Source organism: Dermacentor albipictus, chromosome 10 (assembly GCF_038994185.2).
Source record: "Dermacentor albipictus isolate Rhodes 1998 colony chromosome 10, USDA_Dalb.pri_finalv2, whole genome shotgun sequence".
NCBI classification, from domain to species: domain Eukaryota; kingdom Metazoa; phylum Arthropoda; class Arachnida; order Ixodida; family Ixodidae; genus Dermacentor; species Dermacentor albipictus.
This window is the reverse complement of record NC_091830.1, coordinates 27,865,292-27,874,378: the sequence shown is the minus strand read 5'-3', so window position 1 is coordinate 27,874,378 and position 9,087 is coordinate 27,865,292. Positions and strand designations below refer to the sequence as shown.

Sequence of the window (9,087 nt, the reverse complement as noted above, 5' to 3'; positions counted from 1 at the left end):
GTGTCATAGCAGGAACTGGTGCTGCTGGGGGTGTAAATTCACTTGGGGTTCCAGGAGTTAGCGGGTCTGGCGTAAGCTTACTATCTGGTGGGGCTCCCGCTATGCCGAGCGGTGCATACCGGCGTTCTCCTGCGTCTACTTGAAAAAGTAACAGTAGCCACATGCAGACTTCGCATTTTGAACCACTGCCAATAATACCGTAGCTCAATACGAAGTGAAGTGTTCCAGTGCGTCTAGCCAATATTGGCCATGTGTGAGCGAGCGCTGGCAAGCCTGCGTGTGATCTGACCTTGAGTTTCATGTTGTTTGAGGCTAGTTGAGTGTTCGAAACTAAGCATAATTAGCGAAACCAGATGGTGTACGACACCAATGCGCAGTCTGGCCGACGTTAAGTTCCTACGCGGGTGGCGGCGGCCGAGCTGGAGCAGACGATGGTCGGCTTCTTCCGGAAGTACGCAGTTCTTTTCCAATTTGGAAAGCTGATTTTCGCTTACTTCAGCCTGTTTGAACGGCATCAATAAACATACATAGTAACAATGAGAAGAAGCGCACAGAACAATTCGATTTGAGCGTCCATGTAATCGCTATCGCAATAATGATATCATTATTGTAAGGCTCTTAGCACCGCTAGTCGACACGAGCCAGGAGAAGAGAGTATATTTAAGCCAAAGAGAGCGATTGAAAAGTTGTGGTATATATTGCATATGTTCAGGAGACACATCCGACCTTTAATATCGTGATGACGTTGCGTGTTAATTCTTGTGGACCCTGGACTGAAAAGTATGCGACTAATTTTTGAAGCCCAGCCATCCAAGCTATGCACTTCAAGCCAGCGAAGTTGCAGCATGGCGACGACCATGTGAGGACAATGAGATGACGATTAGCGTGCGATGACGAAAGCGTGAGGACGACGGTATGACGAAAGTATGATGGCATGATGGTATGATGAAACATGAATAACGGTGATGGTATGACCGCGACAGCAACAGTGTCACAACGAATGCATGAAACCAATTGCAGCTGTCTGATGAAAGCGGGATACGTCGAAAAAGTAGAGACGGTGAATGCACTTTATCAGTTAGTGGAGTTTTTAAACAATGGTGCGTTTTAATGGCATTAAAATAAAAAGATATGAGGACTGACTTTAGGATTTACGCATCCTTTTTTTTCGCAGAGGCTCTATACATCATTCTTTGATTGTGCAGTCAGTAACATCGAATTAAAGTATCGAGCGTCCTATCATTTTGTCCCCACGTGTAAGAACTATCGCTGTGACATAACTGACAGAACTTCCTGGCATGAAAGCTTGAGGTGCAGCAATGGCATAATCGAAACTGATTTGCATGTCAATCTTTACGTTGCCATCATTGTTTCAACACATTTACAAGCACGTTTGAAGCTGTGCGAGTAGGATTTCAGTATCTCTTGAAATCAAAGGAAGAAGTGGCGTTTCATCGTTAGAACAATGGTTAATCCTGATCGACGAGCAGGTGCACAAACATAGAACAGAAAAAAAGCTTTCTAGAAATGTGAAGGATACGTGCCCACACAATGTCTTTGAAGTGTTTGAGATAGTAGGATGCGCTGTATTACGATTCTTCTAACCATCGCTTCTGTGGATTTGATATGTGGTGAGCTCAACCGCACAGGTGAGTAGTACAGCTTTCTGAAGTATTACCTGTACCACCTAAAATTTACTAACAAATACTAAGCACTGTGGGGCACTAGTGCATGGAAGAACAATACAGTCGTAATTATTTCTTCCTAGCTTCCTAGTAATGGGCTTCCTAGTAACGAGCTTCGTAGTAATGGCGTGTCAAGAAGGCTGAATCGCTACGGTTGCATATACAAAGCGGATGGCAACGTGAATTCAAGTAGAGTTTAATTTAGTGCGCTGATCTCGGCAGATAAAAGACTGTATCGAAGAACTGTATCGCAAAAATATGTGGCACCAAGCTTCCAGAGTAATCAGACTTAAGAAGCAGGTGAAATTTAGTAGTACTTATGAAACCGCTTACTTATGTGCAAGTTGCAGGCAAACTGTAAAGTGTTCAACAGGTACCTATCTTCTCATAAAATCTCGTATTTCAAACAGTAAGTAAGTGTAAAGTGCGTTAGAGGTACGTGTCTTCCTAGTAAAAGTTCATATTTCACACAGTGGTAGTAGTTCGTTGCGCATATCGCAGCATGCTTCAGGCGATGTGTTGCTCATTGTTGTGTTCGCGCCAGCGCATGGCAGTTGTGGTTCGGACCAAGGATGGTGGACAAAAGTGCAGAAGGAGGTAACATATTTACATCATGACCACTGGCGTCTCAAGTTTATATAAATAGCCTGTTAATGGATACCAGCATGGAAGCACTCTTTATTTCTGTTGAATTGTATATTTTTGGATGTTTTCTCATTGGTCGGAGTGAAATACAGCTTCGGTTTTCATACACTTCAAAAAGTGTGTATAGTGCTCTTCTACTGTAACACTTCATTATTTGTTCTTTACTTAAAGTGTAATGAAATCGTGTCAAATCGCATTACAACCACGTAATTATCTGGTCTGTACCAAAGTCCTAAAGCGTTTTACAGAGAAGTCGGCACATTGGAAAATGAGCCGATGATACAGTGCCTAAAGCATACTCTCGTTACCGCACATACATACCGCAGCAAGCACGTTATGTTTTGCCGCTTTACAGATTTCTTTAGCACAGCGGGGCTGCTTCGCATTATCACTACTTTGCAGGCCGCCACATACCCCTTACCATAACCTTTAATTTCTGAAAGTGGCCGAAAGTGGTAGGCTTGCCGTTGTGCTATCTGCAACTAAGAGTAGTTTCTCGAGTTGAAGTGAGAATTTATATAATAGCTATATCTCAGCACCTAATTATTAATAAAGTGATTGACTGGAGCGGCAAGTTTGTTGCCGCATAAAGCATGTTTTTGTATTGCTCGGAGATTTATCCCGTACCGACGACACCATTCACTGCCAGTTATATGGAAATTTAGGGGCAGTAGACGCTCACATGAAAATGAAGTTTCAAGACCAAGCAACATTTATCATACAAGGGTGTCCGCACTTCACAATGCTTTATTCTACGTAAATAATAAATCTTATTCGTGTAGTCTGTCTCCTTTTGGTTCTTTGTGGTCCTTTCAATGTGCTTTATACCTCAAAATGATGACAGGACTGCTTAAAATTGAATAAAAAGAATATGAAACGGTGGCAAGATCACTGCGTTATATAAAACTTCCTATTCCTTTCTAACGACATGCTTTTCATTTTTCGGCTCACCAAATTGCTCATTGCATTTATTTCTATCAGGCATTACATCGACAAAAATTTGTGCCACTATCAGGTATGGGCAATTAAAAAATAGTACTACATTACTTCCATGAAACAATGCAAGCAATCATTCGTCTCTTATACTGGCTGGGTTTCCAGGAAAAGCAAAACCGACATACAAAATGGGCGCCAAGGTTCTGCCTGACGTATACGGATGAACGGACAAGCACTAGTATTGTTCTTTGCATGGCGCCGAGAGAGTGGGAAATGCGTGCAGGGTCTCCGTGGTTTTACAATAGGATGAAACAACCACGCCATCTACATTCTTCCAGTGGAATAAAGTTATCGTTGCTGGCTCACTCAAAGGGCCTGTCACCAGACCTTAACACAGCATTTGGTTATGCAGTAGAACTAGTATAACGCCACATAAGAGTTGTCCTACCATAACAATTAAAAAAGGGGCTTCCGTTAGAGCTGAGGTAAAATCAAATGCTGTGTTGGATTAGGAAGTCGGGGAGGGGGGGGGGGCGCTGAAGTTATACCATGTTAGCTCGACTACTACCGGCAAGTACCTTGCTTGCGTGTTTTATGTATCGGAGCCGAAGGACGCAGCTACTTCATAAAAGGATGCTCTATTGCGCCCTCCCCCACACCCCTGAGACAATAGCATGAAAGGTGGTCACATGGTACACAAATCCTGGCACCACGCGAGATGTGTGTCTTCGCATAAATTTTAACACCATTGGTATAGCGCGTGCCCATCACAGAGCCCGTGCAACGTCGCATCAGCCACAGACCTCAAAGCATTGAACTAAGGAGTTCCCCAAAAACTGTCGCCAACACCATATCGCTGTACATCGACCATGAGAATCACGCGAACATTGACGATAATTCCACGGGACTATATTTCGAAACGGTGTCGGCTCTCGCAACCACAGCTTGGGTTTTTTGTGTCTCTCTTCTGTACTTGTTGAGCAGCACATCTCGACGCTCGGATTACCGTGCTCTGTGTTGTATGAAAATGCGCAAGTTACTCGGTGCACTGATGGCTATGTATCTTACGTTGCAGTGTGAATGAGGCGGAAATGTCACGAGTGGAGCACCACCTAATGAGTGAGGAGTCGAGGGTCTTCCACAAAAACCACGCATTAGCTATGTGTCTCAACTTTCAGACATGTCCACAGAGCGTACGTTATTCTAGTGCATTTCACAAAGAGATCACTGCGCGATCCGCGTACGGAGCGTGCGTGTTTACGATGCCTTTAATGTCGAAAGACATAGTTTAACAGCAGTAACATGTTCACTGCATAATTTGCAGGTTATGACGCTCCCAAATGCAATGAACTTGAAGTACCCGTGGTCGGCAAACCACGGCGAGACAGGTTCTGCAGGCCCTGGCACACGCCCACTTGGCAATCGAGGAAACTACGTCAATGCGTCTGCAAGCGTGGCTACGTCCGTAACTCCTGGGGAGACTGCGTTCCATGGAAGAAGTGCATTCGCTGCAAGTACCGCCGGCAAAAGGACTGGAACTTATGCGCGTCCGCCTGTCCCGTTGCGTGCAACAAGACAATAACTGCTTTGTGCAGCAGGGCGTGCGTTCCTGGTTGCGACTGCCCTCCGGGCTTGGTGTTGTGAGTTCAAATTCATGTTCACTTCACTTACGATGCATTTCACTTCTTCCTGTCGTGTTACGTCTCGGTTTGCAGCCAGCAATGCGGAACTCCGTAGAGGTTGAAGGTTGAGAAAGTTTGCCAAAGTCGTTGGTACAGCTTATCCCCGAGCGATCGCAGTGGTCACGTGAACGGAAATGTCGGATTTCGTTTGCGCACCCAGCAAGGCGATGAGAATTCCTCCAAGAGCCGTCACCTCCTCTAGACTAGCTAGGCATGTTCACATGTCGTTGCACAACGGCTACCGTTGACGAAGTAGCCTAGACCACGGTTAAGCGTGTCAAGTTATCCCGCCAAAGGCAATCTCAGCGCATCCATGTGTCTAGTTGGGTTCGTGGCCTTACATATGGGGCTTCAAATCATTCAATATCATGGAGGCAACATTTTAATGTTGGCAAAGGGAAAGAATGCCGTGGACATCGTCGGGCGGAACACTAACTGAGGACATTCAACATGACCATGAATGTGACCCCACGTGGCAGTCAACTGCACGTGGGGTCACTCAGGGCTTCGAAGCCGTGTTTCTGATGATAACTTTTATGTTACTAACAATTAAAAAAAAGCAATTTCAAGCCGCACCGTGCATATTATTTAGCATTAATATTATGTGTGTTATCAGAATAAATATATCGTTCCGGATCTATTCTGGCATTTATTTGTTGTGTTCATTACACCAAGCATTTAAAATAATAGTATTTAAGGAAGGCTCTCACAAAATTTATTCGGGAAGGAAACAGTTAAAGAGGAGCGCAGAAGGAGGGGAACCATGTGGCCAGAAAGGCAGGGCATTACTTGCAGGATGCGACTGGCACCTTTTCTCGAGAATTACCAGCTTACTTGCGCGACCGAATAGTTCGAAGAGTTCGAAGAATTGAATCTCTCCAAAAGTCGGAGTTATTATTTCATATTGGAGTCAGGTATAAAAATGGCCCGTTTTGGAAATTCTTCGGCAGTTTTCAGTACTGCGATGACAAAAATCTAGCTTCCAGGGCAGTTTGCTTGCCTCTTTGGGTCATCCGTTCAAAGTACCTACCTGTTCAGGGGCATAGAATTGTGTCACCACACAGCTGATGTTTGCGAGAGGTGCTCCCCAATGATCATTTTTATATAGATAAAATGTTAAATGATAGCTACGTTTCTTGGATAGGATATCCGTTTTTTCAATACTGCGATGCCAATTCACTTACGTATGTAGCCAACGACTACTGAGACACCACCCGATATGTAGCGCGTCTCATGTCCTACATGCCTGCAGTTGTATTGAACAAATCAAGTGTGTTCCGGCTGCTTCATTTTCACGACCTAGTGTAAAACGTGGTTCCTGGGTGTTCTAGACAACTAGGGCGCGACAATTCAAACGTGCCTTCACTAAACGACCCTTACCCCCGCTCAGGTGCAAGCTATAAGGGTGTATTGATGCCACTGCTCTTCAACCCAAACCGTGGAAGGCGAGAAATATGACACATGACTGCTTTAGACTAGGTGACAGGTCAAATAGAGAAAATGGCGGGGACAAACAGAGTCTGCGCTATACTCGCATGAGAAATATATTTTGACATAACTGCTCTGATGCACAACAGAAACTAGCAGATGCATTGCTACTGAAACAAAGTGACCGTAAGCAGAGCACGGAAGTCTGAGTAGAATAGCACCAGTCTAAAAGAATACCTCTTAGGTTTCGAAGCATCATACCCATGAAAAGAGCTCCGAAGCTTGTTATATTTGCATAATATATATGAGTGGTGCAGCAGCATAGGTACAAACATTGCACTGCATGCCATGCTGTGTCGGATAATTATGAAAGCCAATTGCATCTCTCTTAAATAATCCGTGCAACAGTGTTTTGATTCAAATAGGGTACAGTTTGGAGCTAGAGTCACGTATGGTCTGCACTGAAAACACACCGAATTTTCTATTTTGCTGAAGCACCCATTAACAAGTTCTCTTTGTCTCACTTCGTAGAAATATGACCTTACCCAAGCGCACGTGCTCATTCCTGTCCGTCATTCATTTAACTTGTCCAATTTCTTGTGCAGAGATGAGAAGAACTGGAGGAAGTGCGTTAAAGTGAAGGATTGTCTCCCGGTGTGTCCTCCGCACTCGAGATTCGAGCCCTGCGTCTACAGCTGCAGACCCAAGTGCGGCATGAGCCCGCCCAAAAAGTGCATCATCACTTGCTATAGGGGCGACTGCGTGTGTGATAAGGGCTTCGCCGAATTAGAAAGAAACGGAGAGAAGATCTGTGTGCGCCAGGAAAATTGTGACTGGTACCTTCTCACGAAGCCATTTTTCAAATTTACCGAGGCAGGGTATGCTAGCAGGGGAGGAAGTGCAGGTGGCTTCGCTCGTCATATTGTAGGTGCAATAGGAATTTCGAGTGGTGTCAGTACCTCCCCAGAAAGCACGCGCTCGCCTGATGCGACAGGTGGCATGGGGAATGGTAATGGGACATACAGTTTGGGTACAACATTGAGTGGTACAACCGGATTTGGTGCGGGTGTCGGTAAAGTGACAAGAGTCCATTTTCCGTCTGCAGGAACTAACGGCGTAGCAGTAAGCACTCCAGTAATGCCCACATCACTCGCTGTGGAAAATCGTGGGGCTGGCGAAAGCGCAAGAGGTGCATCCGCATCAATCTCAACAGGGTCTGGCACAGTTCCCGGCAAGGTGGAAACAGTCGAATTTCCTTCTCCAGGAAATATCAACATTGGAATACGCCCAGTAGGCACGCTGTCACCACCTTCTGCAGGAAGTGCAGTGGCCGGTACAACCGTAGGAGGTGCACTCACACACCCCTTTTCCAGGTCTGGCACAGTTACCGGGGCCATCGGTAGCGCTCCGCATCCTTCAGGAGAAAATAATGGCGTTGGAGCAAGTACAAGAGGCACATTCCCACCACTTTCAGTAGAACATGGTGGAATCAATGGAGGCTTAGGAGGTGCGGTCACACCCGTCCACGTGGGATCGAGTACAGTTAGCGCCGGTGTAGGTGCAGTTAGAGAATCCTCACCTGTTTCTGCAGGAACCAGTGGGGGCGGAGTAGGAACACCAGGCAGGCGGCCACCGTTTACTGCAGGACCTAGCGCAGCTGGTGTAAGCTCAGGAAACGTAGTCTCCACAGGTATTGGTGGAGTTGGTGTCACTGTAAATTCAGTGGGTGCAGCCCTGCCAGTTTCCATTGCAAGTGCCTCACCCGGAATCAGCAGACCAGGCAGCCTCCCACCTACGTCGACAGAAAACAGAAGGACTTCTGTAGGTACAGCAGGTGTCTCTGCACCTACTTACATAGGTCATAGTGGTGCTGGTATCGGTGTGGGTGCATCAATTTCGCCCGTACCTGTTCGTGCACAGCCTGGTACAGACGGCAATAGTACACCCTTGCGTGTTTCTTCAGTGTCTGAAGGGGCCGACGTCAACAGCAATACAGGCAGTACCGCCGCAAGAACTTCGGGAGATGCACGCCCAGCCTCTGTATTAGTAAACACAGGAGGTACATCGTCATCATCTCCCGCAGTAGTCACCGGAGGAAGTATTGCAACTAACTTGGAGAGCACGCACTCTAGTGGTTCTCCTGGCCTTCGTGGTAGCGGAGCCGCAACAGACACAGGGAGCAGGCTGACGCCAATTTCTACAGTAGTCAATGGACCAGTGACTAGAATTGCTACGGAAAATCCTACCCTAACTTCTGCTGGAAGCTTGCATTCACCCTATGACAGACTAAATATAGCAAGGATACCCTCGACAAATACCGCACCATTTAACACAGGTGTTGTCAGAGAACCTTCAACCGGTATACCAGCAGCTGGAACTGGTACACTTGAAGGAGACGGAATCAACGTAGGCCCACAAAATGCCAACTCATCGGTTAGTGCAAGTTCTGGAGGAAACGGTATCAGAGTAGACGAAAGCGGCGCGCACTCATCTCGTACCGCAACACATGGAGCCGAAAATATCGGAGTACCCGTAACAAGTACACAATCACAAGGTACTACAGTACGTGGCGAAAATAACGGTTCTCGAGCACTCACTGGGGGTACGAGGCTACCTACTACCGTGGGCGCGTTCCCGTCTGGAACCGTTATGGGCTCAAGCAATGCAGGACCACTTGGCAGCTTTGGTTATGGTGGAGCTCTCCGTCGAAG

The 9,087-nt window shown here is 46.3% G+C and overlaps 1 long non-coding RNA gene across 1 annotated transcript; it reads left to right on the top strand.

Moving 5' to 3' along the window:
- Window positions 1-1,545: 1,545 nt before the first annotated feature.
- Window positions 1,546-7,962, top strand: LOC139051072 (uncharacterized). The gene is made up of 3 exons (XR_011509219.1): window positions 1,546-1,649; window positions 4,591-4,906; window positions 6,982-7,962. It is a non-coding gene; the product is annotated as an uncharacterized lncRNA (long non-coding RNA).
- Window positions 7,963-9,087: the final 1,125 nt, after the last annotated feature.